At 42.0% G+C, this 17,314-nt stretch overlaps 1 protein-coding gene across 1 annotated transcript in view; it reads left to right on the forward strand.

Annotated features, from left to right (window-relative positions):
- Positions 1-2,496, forward strand: part of MAATS1 (MYCBP associated and testis expressed 1) — a 62,305-nt gene extending 59,809 nt beyond the window's left edge. The window contains exon 18 of the mRNA XM_006090917.3: positions 2,328-2,496. The gene's annotated coding sequence lies outside the window, so the exon portion shown is untranslated. The remainder of the gene's footprint in view (positions 1-2,327) is intronic.
- Positions 2,497-17,314: the final 14,818 nt, after the last annotated feature.

Below are 17,314 nucleotides of genomic sequence, written 5' to 3' on the forward strand. Positions count from 1 at the left end.
GAAAAGGTGAAAATAAGACTAAGCATCCTTTTTAAGAAATTATAGAAAGAACAGCAAATTAGAGGCAAAAATATAAAAGGAAGAAAATAACAAAATAAAATAACAGAAATTAATAAAACAGAAAATAGACATGTCTTCTGATTCTAGGTAGGATGTAGTAGGTCACTATAATAATGAGAAAATAATGGGCACATTGTAAGTGTCATATTTCTAAAGGCATCGGAGAGCTGTGGAAACAAGGGGACTAGATGCACTAAAATGGCAGAGAGGAAAGAGTCCTTCCTGAGTGATCTGAGGTCGCTGGCCATTTTCTTCCTCTGAGCATTGGCCACATCTGGGCACAAGCTAAGACGCAGGCTTGACGAAGACCAAGGGACTTTACTAACTGAATGGCGATCTGCTTTATAGACTTCCTGAGCTGTCAAAAGCTAAAAGATGTCTTGGGCTGATGAACACAGTACAATATACAGATTATATAATATTGAATTGTACCCCTGAAACCCATATCCTTTTATTAACCAGTGTCATCCCAATGAACTCAATAAAAAATACAATAAAATATTTTTTAAAAAATCCTTTGTATATTATTCTAGTCCCATTTTTTTAAAAAAAGGAGAGGAGATTAGGACACAGGCAACATACAGATCAGGAGGTGGCCATGTGAATATATAGCAAGAAGGTAGCCATCTGCAAGCCAGGAAGAAAGGCCTCAGAAGGCACGAACCTGCTGGCACCTTGATCTTGGACTTACAGTCTCCAGAACCAAGAGAAAATAAAGTTGTTATTTAAGCCGGCCAGTCTGGGGTATTTGTTATGGCATTCCTAGCTAACTAACAAAAAATTACAGAATTAAAACAAAAAGTTAAAATAAAGCAGAGAGATAAATTGAAAAAGGAATTGCTAAGCAAAAAGGAACAAAAAGTTGAAGAGTTCAATTCTTAAACATATATGCAGTGGATATATTTTCTGAGTTTAAATTACACATCCAGGAGCAGTTTTCAACCTTGAAACAAGTGCAAAGGAAATGTCCATATTTCAAGTCTATTTGTGCAATGGAGGCATGTCCACCTAACCCTCCATTGGAAGTGATTGAACTGTGTTGTAATGAGATGTCAAAAGGCCACTAATGGAATTCTAGAAATGCCTTCTGCGTAACAAGTATGCACAATTAGAAGCCTGTGCTCACAATTGATAGCGGCGTTGGAGCAAGTGCCTGTGTGGATGACATCTTCAAAGCCGAGGTGGGGAATGTCTCCTTGCACATCACCATTAACAGCGAACATTTGCAGTCTATTTTGAACTTCAGTTAAGCAAAATCATTCCTAAATACTAGTTCATTCTCATTAGTAGATCTGTATTACAAAAAAACTGTAGTTAATTATATTATTAGTCTTTTGAATTTTATAAAAAAGAAAAATAGTGTGATGGTTTGTTTTCTCTCTTGTTATTGGAGTACCTACATAATGTCCTGGATTTTGTCTCTTGGCCCATAGAGGCTAAAATACTATCAGTCTTTTTGCAGAAAAAGTGTCAATCCCCACTTTCCAGCAGTTAAAATCAATGATGGAGAACTAAATACAGCAACATGGATGAATCTCACAGATAAAGGATTAAAAGAAGAAAATTTTTAAAAATCTAAAATGAGTATTGCTATGAAGTTCAAAATGTTGTGTTTAGAAATGCATGATTAGGAGGTAAAGATATAAAGAAAAGCAAGAAGTGATGACTTTAGAGGGTGGGAAAGGACTATGATTGGGAAGGAGCAAGTGGGAGCTTATAGGGCTTGTTGATGGGGGCGAGGGGTACTTACACAGATGAATCTTCTACATGAATTTATTAGGCTGCACATTGGTTTTCTGTACTTTCCTATTTGTGTAATATCCCATAATTAAAACTTAGAAATGTGTATGTGTATGCACATGCATGTATATACCTGCTTTGTGCCTGCAACACACACAGACAATTTCTGAAAGATCAACAGAAGATGGGTAAGTAGTTGTTGGTAGGCATGGAGACTGGAGGTCAGACTGAGGGAAAAAAGACTGACTTTCTTCATGTTTTTCTAGATCCTTTATGGTGCATACATCTTAAGTTTCCAGTTATAACCCAGTTAATGTAAAGGTTTGTTAAGTGCTAGAATTTGGAAACTGAGACCCTGTGAGCTAAGAAACATTTGGACCAGGGGCTCATAAGCGGCAGATCGGGAATGTGCCCGGGGCTGTCTGACTTCAAAACCGGGGCTCTGTGCCATTGTGTCACAGTAACTTTTTGGATGTGTTGTTTTGATAATGATTGTTTCTTATGAACATTTGTGTTGTTTCTTACAGGCTATGATCTTTTTTAAAGAAGCTATACAAATCATCATAAAGAATTTCAGTAGTCCGTGCTTCTCCCAAGATGTGTGTCTCTTATGGGCTTGGCAATGTGTGATTCATGAAGAGTATATTTCTCTTAAACTCACAATAATTTAAAATGGTGTTCAGTAATAATAGTCAAATGAAGGAGCTTTATTCTTTTTGGTCTGTGTGCCAAAAGACATGACAAGAAGCTTCATAGCAGGACCATTTATGAGAGCCCTAAACTAGAAACCCAAATGTCCATCTACATTGCAATAGACAAATGGTGCTATAGCAATACCATCAGCTTACTATTGGGCTTTAGATCTAAGAAGTATATTCATGCAATACCTGTAGAGAGGGCGATGTTGGAGAGCCATCTGCCCATCCTGTGTGCTGACAAACATCAGGGTTGGATGGATCCTTCCTCATTTAGAGATCGGTAAATAGGAAAAACAATAAATAAACAAAAGCATCAACAACAAATTAACAGGGCACCCGTGCAAAGAATTGACAAAAGAAACTGTATGTTACTCTAAAAATGGATGTTACTCTTATAAAATACCTTATTATAGAAAACAAGAAAAATTATCTGCTTGATGTTTTGAATAAGAGGCCAAAAAAAAGTGGCCTTTTAGGAAACTGAAACAGGAAATAATAAGAACAGACAGCAGCCAGAGAACAGACAGATGCAGGCTGGAAAGAAAAGAAAGCTGGCTGGTACTGGAAATAATGGGGGGAACACTATGTAAAGAAGATGACTGTCTAACCGCTATGCTGTGCACCTGAACTAACACAAAATAATACTGAATGTAAACTGCATTTGAACAAAAATTTTACATTAAAAAAATAAAGCTGGCTAGATGAAACACACACACACACACACACACACACACACACACACACACACACACACACGGCTAAAAATCCAATGACATCATTTGGATGAAGTTAAAAGAACAGATATCTCACAGCAGAGAATAGAATTGGTATGTAGCTGACAAAATTGTTAAGTCATCCAGTATGGGGTGGGAAGGAAAGGGCAAATATATGAAAAGGACAAAGGAACCAAAACATGTAAAATGGAAACAATAATCAAAGATTTTCTGAGCTGAAAAAATACCTGATCATTCAAACTTGAAAGGCTTTACCTCGTCCTGGGAAAGACAGGATTGGGCATCTTTTTCCCCCTCCTGAGGATCACAGACAAACAGATAAGTACTGCACAAGTAAGGAGGCAATTGAATTTTGTTTTTTTCCTTTAAAATTGCTAATCTGAGCTAGGTAAAGGTTATATTAGTCAATCCTGAAAAAAAAATCAGGAACACAAAATAAGAAGAATTGAGTTAGGGTTGACAGGATAGAAAGTGGGAACAACTGACTTTCTTTGTAAAGAGCCTAAAGTAACTATTTTAGGCTTTGCAGGCCAGATGGTCTCTGATGCTGTTACTCAGCTCTGCTGTTGTAGAGTGAAAACAGCCATAAATAACACATAAATGAGTAAATGTGGCTGTGTTCAATAAAACTTTATTTACAAAAACTGGCAGCAGACAGGATTTGGCTCATGGACCATAGTTTGCCCATTCCTTCTCTATAACAATGAACTAAAGTTAAAATCAATACCAACATTTAAAAAGGATTTAAATGGCTTCTAATAAAGAACAAGAAACTTAGAATATTTTCTTTCTTTTTTAATCCTCAACTGAGGATATTTTTCCCATTGATCTCTAGAGAGAGAGTGGAAGGAAAGGGAGGAAGTGAGGGGGGGAGAGAGAGAGAGAGAGAGAAACATTGATGTGAGAGAGAACATAGACTGGTTGCCTCTTGTGTGCTCTGAATTGGCCTGGGATTGAACCTGCAACCCAAGTATGTGCCCATGACCGGGAATTGAACTCATGACCCTTTGGTCTGCAGGTTGGTGCTCTAACCACTGAGCAACTGGCCAGGGCTAAACTAGAATATTTTCTAAAAAAACTTTATGTAGTCTTCCAAAAACTGTTTTGTATTTAGACAAAAAGAAAAAATATAAGGTATTACAGAATTCCCATTAGCTAACTGAAGTTTACCAGGGGTAGACAACTTTTTCTGATACTGGCAACTTTCTAATTATAATGACTTGAATTTAAACACCCAACTTTGATAACCTTTGCTTTTGAAAATAAATCACCTGAGCAATGAGCACAACTTACGGTAAAACCCATGTTATCATGGCAACCAGAGCCATGCAGTGGATTGAGGCTAAACTAATATAGTCATAGAGGCCCGGTGCACGAATTCATGTACCAGTGGGGTCACTCAGCCTGGCCTGTGGGATCAGGCTGAAATTGGCTCTCTGACATCCCCCGAGGGGTCCTGGATTGCGAGAGGGCTCAGGCCAGGCCAAGGGACCCCACTGGTGCATAATCAGGCCCTGGGAGGGACCACAGGAGAGCTCCAGGGCATGTCCAGATGTCTAGCTCAGTCCCAATTGGCCAGACCCCAGCAGTAAACTAACCTACTGGTTGGAGCATCTGCCCCCTGGTGGTCAGTGCACATCATAGCGAGCGGTTGAGCAGCCTTAGCATATCATTAGCATATTATGCTTTGGTTGAAGGGCTGACTGGTCGACTGGACACTTAGCATGTTAGGCTTTTATTATATAGGATAGCAATACACAAACACAATAAATGAATTTCTGAGGTTGAAAATGGATACATAATCAGATATAGTGAATCCTTGTGCCACTTAACAAAGGCATTGCTTCTCTTCAAAATGCTTAAAAATAGGCAAGGTAAAATCCAAGGAAGAAGTATGTAGTGTGAGTACACACTTTGGGATGAGAAACTATTAGCACAAAATTATTGAATATTCCAAATTTCTGAAGTGCAGAGCTCCCAGATAAATTACATTAAAGTCTGAGTATATGCTAGTTCAAGGGGAGCTCCCACTACAAACTCTCATCCCCGCCTCAATTCTAGACCATGGTACCCACTCGAGAGTAGAATTGCATCTACTAAGAAGACTTGGAGTACATTTATGTAGCAGGCTGCACGGAGGTTCACAGACCCACTTACTAGTAGAATGGAGAATGCCAGTGAGCACATGAGTGACAATGAATGGCCTTCAACTGTGCTTACTATGAAGCAGAAGCCAAGCTAGCGCATTTCGCAGTGCAGTGGCATGGAGGTTAAGAGAGTGGGCTCTGGAGCCAGATGGTCTGAATCGAAATCCCAGTCCAATGACAATATGTCCTCAGACAAGTTACTTGACCTAACTAAGCCTTAGCTTCTCTGCATCTAAAATGGTATAACCGTAGCATGAAGATGTAATGAATTAATTCATGTAAAAGGCTTAGAATAGCAACTGGCATATGGTAAGCACCCAATGAGCACCAATCCGCTAATTTTACTGTCACTATGGGACAGAAGCAAAAGAGAGATGGGTGGAGCATGTTTCTTGCTTTTAAGGCAAAATAGCTGCACCTATCGCTTCATGAAAAGTGGACCAGTGGATGTCAGTCTTTAGCAGATGAGTTTCTCCATCTCACTTGGGGAGAATAAGAGAAAGAATATGGATGTGCTGTCACCCCTCCCTCCCCGCAAGTGGGGAAGGGAGAGGAATGAGTGCCCCCTGTTCTGTAGAACCATGAAGTATAATAATAAAAGTGTAATATACTGCCCTAACCGGTTTGGCTCAGTGGTTAGAGCGTCAGCCTGCGGACTCAAGGGTCCCGGGTTCGATTCTGGTCAAGGGCATGTACCTTGGTTGTGGGCACATCCCCAGTAGGGAGTGTGCAGGAGGCAACTGATTGATGTTTCTCTCTCATCGATGTTCCTAACTCTCCCTCTCCCTTCCTCTCTGTAAAAAAAAAATCAATAAAATATATTTTAAAAAAGTGTAATATACTAATTAGACTGGACAGCCAAACGACCTTCTGACTGTCATTCCAGATGTCCTTCCTGATGAAGCCATGGCAGCGGGTGCCAGGGGCGATCAAGCAGGCAGGCTTAGTGTTTAGGAGTGATCGGGCAGGCAGGGGAGTGGTTAGGGGTGATCAGGCAGGCAGGTGAGCAGTTAGGAGTCAGCAGTCCCAGATTGTGAGAGGGATATCCAACTGCCGGCAGTTGGACATCCCCCGAGGGGTTCCGGATTGTGAGAGGGTGCAGGCCGGGCCAAGGGACACCTCCCCTCCTGTACACAAATTTCATGCACCGGGCCTCTAGTTTACAATAGAGCCTCCCTCTGACTGGACATCAAAGCAGTAGAAGAAAGTATCATGAGAAGAATTTTTCAGAAAACATTGAAAAATGAGGAAATCTTTTACTAAGAGGCAACATTTACTGCCAAATGTTGAAAAAAAAACAGAAACAAGGGCTACGGTGCTTCTCAACCATGGTTGCATGTTGAAGTCATCTCAGTACTTTAAAAGTTGGTTCTTGGACCTCTCTCCAGACCAATTAAGATAGAATCTTTATAAGGGGCTGATATCCAAAATATATACAGAACTCATACAACTCAATAGCAAAACCTCCCCCAAATAATCCTATTAAAATTGGCAGAAGATCTGAATAGACATTTTCCAAAGAACATATACAGATGGCCAGCAGGTGTGTGGAAAGATGCTCAGCATCATTAATTATCAGGGAAATGCAAATCAAAATCACATGATATATCACCTTACACCTGTTAGAATGACTATTACCCAAAACACATGCAATAAATATTGGCAAGCATGTGGAGAAAAGGGAACACTGTGCATTATTGGTGGGAGTTATTGTGCAGCCACTATGGAAAACAGTATGGAGGTTTCTCACAAAATTAAAAATAGAACTATATCATATTACCCAGCAATTCCACTTTTGGATGTTTATCTGAAGAAAACAAACACACTAACTTGAAAAGGTAGATGCACCTAGGTGTCCATTGGTGGATAAATGGATAAAGAAATGATTGTATATGTATAAAATAGAATGTTATTCAAACATAAAAAAGAATGAAATCTTGCCATTTGGGACAACATGGATGAACCTTGAAGGCATTATGATAAGTGAAATAAGTCAAAGACAAATACTATATGATCTCTCTTATATGTGGAATCTAAAACAAAGCAAAACCCCTCAAGCTTATAGATGCAGAGAACAGAGGTTACCAGAGGCAAGGAAGGGGGCTGGGAGGAGTGGCTAAAGGGCATACATTAATTTTATTAAGGAATCTGTGTTACAGCTATTTGACATAACTTCATGGAAGGAAGTTGGGGGAAATTTACCCAAGTAACTTAGGAAATGAGTAGAGACTAGGAGCCTAAAGGAACTATACATAAGCACTGTACTGTAGTTAAAGATGTTTCCCACGGGAGTCCACGTTAACAGTTCTGATACCTCTAAACGTGAATAGTGGGATTGCGCAAATAAGCTAACAGATGATAGATAGTGGTAAAAATAAATAAATAAATAAAAAATAGCATCTTCAGAAGTGTAGCCAGGCAAGGGTATTTTTTTTAAAGCATCTCAAGTGATCTAATATTCATTCAAGATTTAGAATAAGAGAAAGAAGCCTTCTCCAAGGACACTGTCCCTCCCCAGGTGTTTACCCTTTGGAGAGAGAGACCATGGAAGAGTCTGCAGTATAGGTTTAAATTATATTTTATTTTTAAACCTCAAGGATTCCAAAACAAACAGAAAATGTGGGAGGAAGCACTGATACCAGCACAGCCGTAACACATGTACGTCCCCTGCCATCACAGGCGTCACACCTGACTGTGACTGTCTACGGAATCCTCTCGCTTGCCCCTGGCCTGTGAGCTCTGCGGGCAGGGCAAGCGCTATGCTTCTGAGTTCGTTTGTCCCTATTCCGGGTGCCTGGCACAGTCTCTGACACACGGTCATCTCCCAATAAGTAGTTATTTAGTGCAAGTCTATATCTTTAATGTTTGTAGAAGCGAACATTTGTGTGGTGTCGAAAGACAATTATGATGTCTTAGTATTTTATGTAATGAAATGAGTTTTCAAGAACATAATTCTAATTTATAACATTCACTTCTAGTTAATAAGGGTTGTTTGTGATTTGGTTGGTGACTGTTGTCCAGGGACCGAGTAAGTCATGAAGGAGAGGCCTTCTCACCATGCCCTGAGAGGCGCTGACCCTGCTTGTCCAAGCACAGACAGCTTCCCAGCCCAGGACACCTCCAACCACAGTTTTAGAGTTCTTCTCACTGTTTATTTTACTTTCAATAAAGTTTAAAGATATTATATTTAAACATAACTATAAAGTAAGTTTCCAATTATGACAGAAAGAAGAAGTCAGCAATTCTCCACTAAAAAAAGTACATAACTGGACAAAATTGTCAAAAACACCCATTTTAGGGCACTAGCAGTGGACAACAAACTGAAAACCTGCTAGAGATTTAGGTAAAAACAGAAATCTGCTGCTACGCCCCCACCCCACCCAGCTCAGTCCGCAGGGATTGCAGCTTTCCAGCCAGCAGCTGTGCTGCCAAAGGGGAGACTGGGGTGAAATCTTGTGACTTTACCGGCTGAAAGCAGCAATCTCAGAAAAAAACAGGAGGGGGACAGAGCCCATAGATTTGCTAGCCCAAGGATACAGTCCCAGTTGGGATGAGCAGCAGACCAAACAGAAATTTAATGGGGAGGTCCTGGGAGTGTTGAGATAAGTTCTCTATACATCCCTGGCTGACTGAGAATACTACGAGTTAACCCAAACAGGGAAAGGAATAGAGAAACAAAACCCAGACAGGACAAATAGAAAAAAAATAGCAACACAGTCCACCTAAACCCAACCATAACATACACTAAATATTAGTGGTTCAAACACTAAATAAAAAGCACAGGTTGTAAAATGGATTTTTAAAAAGCAAAAGCCACTATATGGCACTTATAAGGGAAACTGATAATATAAAAACAAAGAGTGAAAGTAAGTAAATAGAAAAAGGCACACCAGGACAATATTTAGCATAGAGTGGTTCTATTGCTATACCTGGCAAAGAAAATGAGAAGGCAAAGAGTATTACCACTGGAATAGAATAGAGAACCCAGAAATCGACCCGAACCAATATGCTCAATTAATAATTGACAAAGGAGGCAAGAGCATACAATGGTGTCAAGACAGTTTTTTCAATTAAATGGTGTTGGGAAAATTGGACAGATACATGCAAAAAAAACCCCAAAAACAAAAAACAACTAGACCACCAACTTACACCATACACAAAAATAAACTCAAAATGGATAAAGGACTTAAATGTAAGATGGGAAACCATAAAAATATTAGAGGAATCCACAGGAGCAACATCTCAAACATATGCCGAAGCAATATCTTCATCAATACAACTCCTAGGGCAATGGAAACTAAAGAGAAAATAAACAAATGGGACTACATCAAAATGAAAAGTTGCTGTACAGCAAAAGAAATCATCAACAAAACAACAAGAAAGCCCACTGCATCGGAGAACATACTTGCCAATGTTATCACCGATAAGGGTTTAATCTCCAACATTTACAGGGAACTCATACAACTTAACAAAAGGAAGATAAACAACCCAATCAAAAAATGAGCAACGGACCTAAATAGATACTTTTCGAAAGAAGACAGAGGTAGGCCAAGAGACATATGAAAACATGCTCAGTCACTAATTATCTGAGAGATGCAAATCAAAATGACAATGAGGTACCATCTCACACCTATCAGAATGGCTATCATCAACAAATCAACAAATGACAAGGGCTAGCGAGGATGCAGAGAAAAAGGAACACTCGTGCACTGCTGGTGGGAATGCAGACTGGTGCAGCCACTGTGGAGAACAGTATGGTGTTTCCTCAAAAAACTAAAAATGGAACTCCCATTTGACCCAGTGATCCCACTTCTAGGAATATATCCCAAGAAACTAGAAACAGGAATCAGAAAGGATATATGCACCCTTATGTTCATAGCAGCACAATTTACCATAGCTAAGATTTGGAAACAGCCTAAGTACCCATCAGCAGATGAGTGGATTAAAAAACAGTGATTCATCTACACAATGGAATACTACGCTGCTGTAAAAAAAGGGAAGGAATTCTTACCATTTGCAACGGCATGGATGGAACTGGAGATCATTATGCTAAGTGAAATAAGCCAGTCAGAGAAAGATAAATATTGCATGATCTCACTCATTTGTGAAATAAACTGATGAACAAAAACAGATTCAGAGATTGAGAAGCATGGATCAGACTGTCAAACCTCAGAGGGAAGGTAGGGGAGGGTGGGGGTGAGGGGGAGAGATCAACCAAAGGACTTGTAGGCATGCATGTAAGCCTAACCAATGGACATAGACATCAGGGGGGGTGAGGGCATGAGTGAGGGGGTGGGGGCAATTGGGGGGTAAGGACACATATGTAATACCTTAATCAATAAAGAAAGATAAATAAATAAATAAATATTTTTTTAAAAAGAGTATTACCAGAGATTTAAAAAAAGTGCTTTAGCCCAGCCAGTATGGCTCAGTGGTTGAGCATCGACCTATGAACCAGGAGGTCATGATTCGATTCCCAGTCAGGGCACATGCTTAGGTTGCAGTCTCAATCCCAGAAATCAATAAAAATATTTTTAAAAGAATACTTCATAATGATAAAAAGATCAGTTCATCAGGAAAACTGAACAATCTTAACTATTTATGCCCCTAATAACTGAGCTTCAAAATCCATGACAAAACAGAAGTAAAGAAAAAGACAAATCTAAAATCATAGTTGGAGATTTAACACCTTTCTCTCAATAATGAATAGAACAATTAGACAAGAAATCAGTAAGGTTAGAGAAAGTGAACAATTTGACCTAATCAAAACACTACACCCAACGACTACAGAACACATATTATTTTCAAGCATACATAGATCATTTAACAAGACAGGCCATATTATGGACCATACAACAAGTGTCAATAAATTTCAAAAGATTGACATCTAACAGAATAAGTTCTTTGGCCACAGAAATAATTAAATTAAAAATCAGGAGGAAACAAATAGTGTTAGAAAATTCTCAAATATTTGAAGGTTAAATAATACGTTTCTAAATAACCTTTGTGTTAAAGAAGAAATGACATTGGAAATTAGAAGATACTTCGACCAGAATTATTGAGAAAATATAAATTTGAAATTTGAGATGCACCTAGAGCAGTGCTTAGAGAGAAATGTGTAACTTTATATACTCAGAAGAAAAAGTGTAAAAGCAGTTATCTAAGTTCCCACCAAGAGAAAAGCAAAGCAAAGTAAACCCAAAGTGTGTTGTAAGAGGGATATTTTAAGGTAGCAGAAATCAATGAAATAAAACTTACCAATAATAGAGATAATTAACAAAATCAAAATTTGGTTATTTGAAAGATTAATGAAAGTAACAAACTCCTAGAAAGACTGATTTAAAAAAGAAAAACACAAATTATGTCAAGAATCAGAGAGGGGATATCACTACACTGAAAGAGGGAATGTCTCTACAGGTTCCACAGGCATGAAAAGGATAAGAGGGAATATTTTGAAAACTTATGGCAATAAATTTGATAGCATAGATGGAATGGGCCAAGTCCATATATCCATAATCTCCATAATAAATTATTTTTAAAGACTGGTAAATTATACTCTAAAATTTTAAAAATAATATTAATAAATTAAAATAAAAGTGCCTGGCAATTTAAAGACACTTAAATACTTGAATGATTTCTTGAATTCCTACTCGAGGAATTCAAGATTATATCACATTTTACAGAGAAAAAAGGTCTAAGCAACCACTTGGCTGGGGCTGACTGGCTAAGCAACCTCAATTGTCTGAAATATGATCAGAGTTTGTTTATTATTCATGGAATAAGCACAATTTTTGCAAGAGATTATCCATCTCACGGGCTGGAGGTATTCCTCATCTGACCCCTAAATTTACATTTTGTTAAAAATTTTTTATAAAATATTGTGGAGCAAAGCTATCGCTGTTAAAGTCTTGTCACTGCTTCCAACTTGTGATAAAATGGGACCCCTTTCCAAGGGAAGGGTCCTGTCCCTCGTCTCTGGCACCTTCTGCGGCCTGCACCCAAGGGCCACAGGGCGTGGGTTCCTCCAAGACTGCCTCCCGGGACCAGAGCCTCACCTGACGTCTCGCCCTGGCTGACCTCTTTCCAGGGGCCTGCTTGAGCCCCTTCCAGAGGAATCATGAGATTTTTGAGAAGGACCATCTGACTGGCTGGTAGACACCTATTTTCCTCAGGCTTAACCTGATTTCACACGGTTAGCACGTCACCCTTTAGTTGACTCTCTCAGTTCTTTTAAAATACAAATATTCCTGGAGGGAGGTGAACATTAAATGAACGCACTAAGGAAACTCCTTGGGTTTATCAGATCCGCTTTTCTCTTAGGAGCGGCTTAGGAGCTCAATACTCTAGTGGCTGCAAATGACAACTTCGCAGCTGTGCTTGAGGTTGACTCAAACCCTCGTCCGGGCATTGTTAAGCTCTTCTTATAACTACAGTGTATTTTCTGAGCTGAGAGTCATGCCTGACCTTAAAACTGCACAGAGAGGCTCAAGAGGCCAGGCACGGAGAGACTCAAGAGGCCAGGCAGTCTTACAGCCTTTCTCCTGCCGTCTGGTCCACGACACCACACAGCAGACCCAGAGATCCCTCCAAAAACCCGAGAAGAGTTCCTTTGCCTTAGTGATTTTATAACCTGTTCTCTGTTCCCTGTCTCTGGGGTAAATAATTCACCATTTTTATAAGAGAGATAAGGCTCGGCTCGTGTGAGCCAGGAGAGATTGGAGAGGTGACGAAAGCTGTGTGTTTTACCCACGACCCAAGGACTCTGGCAAGCTGCCCTCCCTGAGCTGGGATCTTGCCTTTGTTCTGGACACAGAAATGCCTGTCTCTACAAAAAGGCCTACTTCTCTTTTTAAGATTTTATATTTTTTAGAGCAGTCTTAGGTTCACAGCAAAATTGAGGGGAAGGTACAGTCCCCATATACTCCCTGCCCCCACACACACACAGCCTCCTCATTCTCTAGACCCCCCACCGGAGTGGTGCAGTTGTTACAGTTGATGAATCCACATTGACACATACTAATGACCCGAAGTCTATAGTTTACATTAGACCAGTGATGGTGAACCTATGACACGCGTGTCAGAGGTGACACGCGAACTCATTTTTTTGGTAGATTTTTCTTTGTTAAATGGCATTTAAATATATAAAATAAATATCAAAAATATAAGTCTTTGTTTTACTATGGTTGCAAAGATCAAAAAATGTCTATATGTGACACGGCACCAGAGTTAAGTTAGGGTTTTTCAGAATGCTGACACGCCGAGCTCAAAAGGTTCGCCATCACTGCATTAGAGTTCACTCCTGGTGTACCTCCCATGGGCTTACATAAATGTGTAACGACATGAAGCTGCCACTATCGTATCATACAAGGGTGTTTTCCCTGCCCTGAAAACCCTCTGCGCGCCCAGAAAGGCCTACTTTCAATCTTGGAAATAAGTTTTCTGGGTGAGTTTCTAACCTTTTTCAGCCTTCCCAACCCCTGTGGCTGTGGTCATGGCCTTCTGGGCAGAGCTTTGGGGTCTCAGAGGTGCCACCAACCCCAGCATATAGCCCCCGGGCACCATCGACAGGCTGTTTCCACTGGGACCCAAGTCCAATATTCCACTTATTCTGGATCCTCTCTGCCCAAGGCCCAAACCAATCTCCCAACCAAGGGGATTTATAACCCAGTGCCACCCGGCCTTCACAGAATCCCCTGTGGACAGTCAGAAACTTGCTGAAAAGAAGGCGGCCGGTGACCAGGGGTCTCAGCCGCTGCCGCTGGCAGTGAGCTGTGCAGCATCTAATTTCCTGCCTCCGGTTGGAAAGGGCCAGCAAGTGACCACTTGAGAAACGCTGACCCCCTAGGACCGTGTTCTGCAAACCGAGGCTCGTGAGCCACATGCGGCTCTTTGGCCCCTTGAGTGTGGCTCTTCCACAAAATACCACGTGTGGGCCCGCATACAGTGTGATTAAAACTTCGTGGCCCATGCGCAGAAGTCGGTTTTCAGCCTGGGCGAGTCTATTTTGAAGAAGTGCTGTTGATATTTGGCTCTGTTGACTAATGAGTTTGCCGACCATTTGAGTCTCGGAGACTCAAATCTTCCCCACCCCAAGGGAGGGGCAAATTGAGTGGAAAAGAAGAAAGAAATTTAATTACAAAACAAAACAAAAAAAAGCATACTTCGGTAGTCCTGCTGTTCTCATCAGAAGGGCTGGATTAAAATACATAATTCAAAATAAAAACAATTTAAATCAGGAAATAAGTGTAAGGAAGTCCAAATTTTCACATGGAAGGTGCTGTGATAATTTTTGGGAAACCCACCGGTTTTTGTCTTTTGTCTATCCTTTTCCCCAGGAGGTAAAACGGCCATCACCAGCTGGCAGGGAGCAGGACGGATCAGGCTAAGAGTGTGTGTGTGTGTGTGTGTGTGTGTGTGTGTGTGTGAGAGAGAGAGAGAGAGCGGTGGGGGGCGGGGGCGGGGGTGCTGCTGGCAGTCGGAGGAGGGAAGAACCCTTAGATGCTGCCCCAGGTCCACTCTCCCTGCTCCTGGCCAGGCAGCTGTCCTGCGGGAGAGCCACAGGCGAACTGCGCTCAGTCCCCTCACCTCACTCTCTCTTTCCTCCTTGCCCGTCTTTCTCATACCCATGCGGCCCCACTGGCACCAGCAGAATCCAATACGCTGCTCACTTTCAGGTCAATAACACTATCTGGGAAGGTGGCTTAAAGGAAGAGAAAAATGGCTAGGAGGTCGAAGTTTAAAACAACTCTGCCACAGTGGCTAAAGTTAAGAGACCCTTGGAAACACAAAATTTGCTCAGAACTGATTAGACAAAGCAGATACTAGCAACGTTCCCACCCTTCTCCTGTGTTTCACAGTGAAGACCCGGGAGAGAAAAAAGTGCGGGCACATAATGAGAGTGAATACGGTAATCTGTTCATTTGCTGGTTGGAGTGCTGGACTTGGGACTTAGGAGTGCCAGACGGGGTCCACTTGGAGCCACATCTGACCTGCACTGAAATGTAGGTGAGAGACGAGATTGGCTCACATCCTGGGGATACAGCCTGTGACTGGGGCGAGGACTCGGACGCACTGCCTGACTTCACCGGAGCCGGAGCCGCAGGCTCTCCCTGCCAGGGAAGTCTCACCTGCAAAAAGCAAAGGACTAAGCTAATGGGGATCTTGAGGTTCTGATTGATCCTTTGTTCCTGATCATTCAAAGTGGACCCCAAAGGAGAAGTCAGAGCAAAGAAGTTACCACCAAGCAGGTATGGTTTTTGTTTCTTTCTCTTTTGCTGCAACCCCTCCAATCCCCCTTCATGCAAAAGAAGTGTGGGGAGCACAAATGTATCTTGTTGGAGGCCAGCATCCCAGTGGCCCTGCTGCTGTCCACAGGATGCAAGAGGCCATGAGGACAGTCACTTACTATTGAGTCCCATTAACAAGGCACCCTGATCCTGCGGTGGCCACCTCCGTGCGGGAGCTGCTGGGAGTCACACATACAGTCAGCTCCTCGATGTTGCGGAGTTGGAATCTCCTGACCCAGAGAACCCGCTGAGACTGGAGCTGGGAACCCCACAGCCCTGGCTCCTCTGGGTTTTCGTGGGCGGTTCTGGAACCAGGGCTGAGTTATGGCAGCGTGACAGTCGCAGGCCTCACCTCAGCGAGGGGCCCCTCAGAAGCTCTGCTGCATCCGGGGGCAGGGGGTTTGGACCAGCGAGCTTTGAGGAGAGGCACCTTGTCCCACTGACCCGAGCCTCTCCTACTTGTGCTCAGCTCGCCCGAGTCCTTCTTCTCCCCACGTCACAGCCCAGCCTGTGACAGGCTGTGCCCAGATGCCTTGCTTTCAGTCATCTCTGCGTTGGATGGTGAGGAGTCACCTCTGAGGTCACTGGACCTTGACTAGTAGGTCGGCTGTGGCAGGACTGTCCCCTCCCACACGGAGAGTCATGCCCTCTGCTGCTGGGAAGGCCAATGGTCACCAACAAGAGGGCCCACTGGGGTGGGCGTTTGGCCTCTAATGATATGACCAGAGTCTAAAATATTCTGAGCAAGGCCCAGCCAGTGTGGCTCAGTGGTTGAGCATCTGTCAACTTATGACACAGGAGGTCACAGTTCATTTCCTGGTCAGTGTACATGCCTGGATTTGGGGCTCAGCCCCCTACAGCCAGTCAATGATTCTCTCTCATCATTGATGTTTCTCTCTCTCTCCCTTCCTCTCTGAAATCCATTAAATATATATATTCTAAGCAAGGCCTCAGAGGCTAGTACTTATTTAATTAGCTGGTTAATAGGAAAGATAATTTTTCCATACACCAACATTTTTTATTTAAAATGTTTTAGTTATATAGCAAGTACTCATACAATGATATAAATACATATAATAAGATAAAAATAAGTAAAAATATCTATACTAATAAAAGGGTAATATGCAAACTAACCATCCCTCCACGACAAAGATGGCGGTGCCGGCTGGAGCCATAGAGCCAGCCGGAGTGGGCGAGACGCTTGGCTTCCTTCAGGTGGGATGCTTGGCTTCCTTCAGTGCCCCAGCAACAAAGGAAGCCAAGCCTCCCACAAGCCCCGGCTGGCTGCCGAGGGCCGGCCTCTGAGCAGCGGCTATGGAGTCAGCCAGAGCGGGAGGGAGGCAGCTCCAGCCCGGAGTGAAGTCGGAAGGTGGCGGCCAGAGCGAAGGCCCGGGTCCCAGGTGCCAGAGGGAAGCCGGTGCCGGCAACCAGGGGAAGGAAGGCCTATTCATGCACGGATCTTCGTGCATCGGGCCTCTAGTTAAAATATAATAAATAACTTGAGAAAACTTTAGTTATATAATAAACAGTCTAAATCAAGAGTTGCAAACTATGGCTCACAGGCCAAATCCAGCCCACTAGCTGTTTTTATTTTTTTTAAATATATTTTATTGATTTTTTTACAGAGAGGAAGGGAGAGGGATAGAGAG

The sequence above is a fragment of the Myotis lucifugus genome, unplaced genomic scaffold, assembly GCF_000147115.1.
Source record: "Myotis lucifugus unplaced genomic scaffold, Myoluc2.0 scaffold_84, whole genome shotgun sequence".
Taxonomy (NCBI): Eukaryota; Metazoa; Chordata; class Mammalia; order Chiroptera; family Vespertilionidae; genus Myotis; species Myotis lucifugus.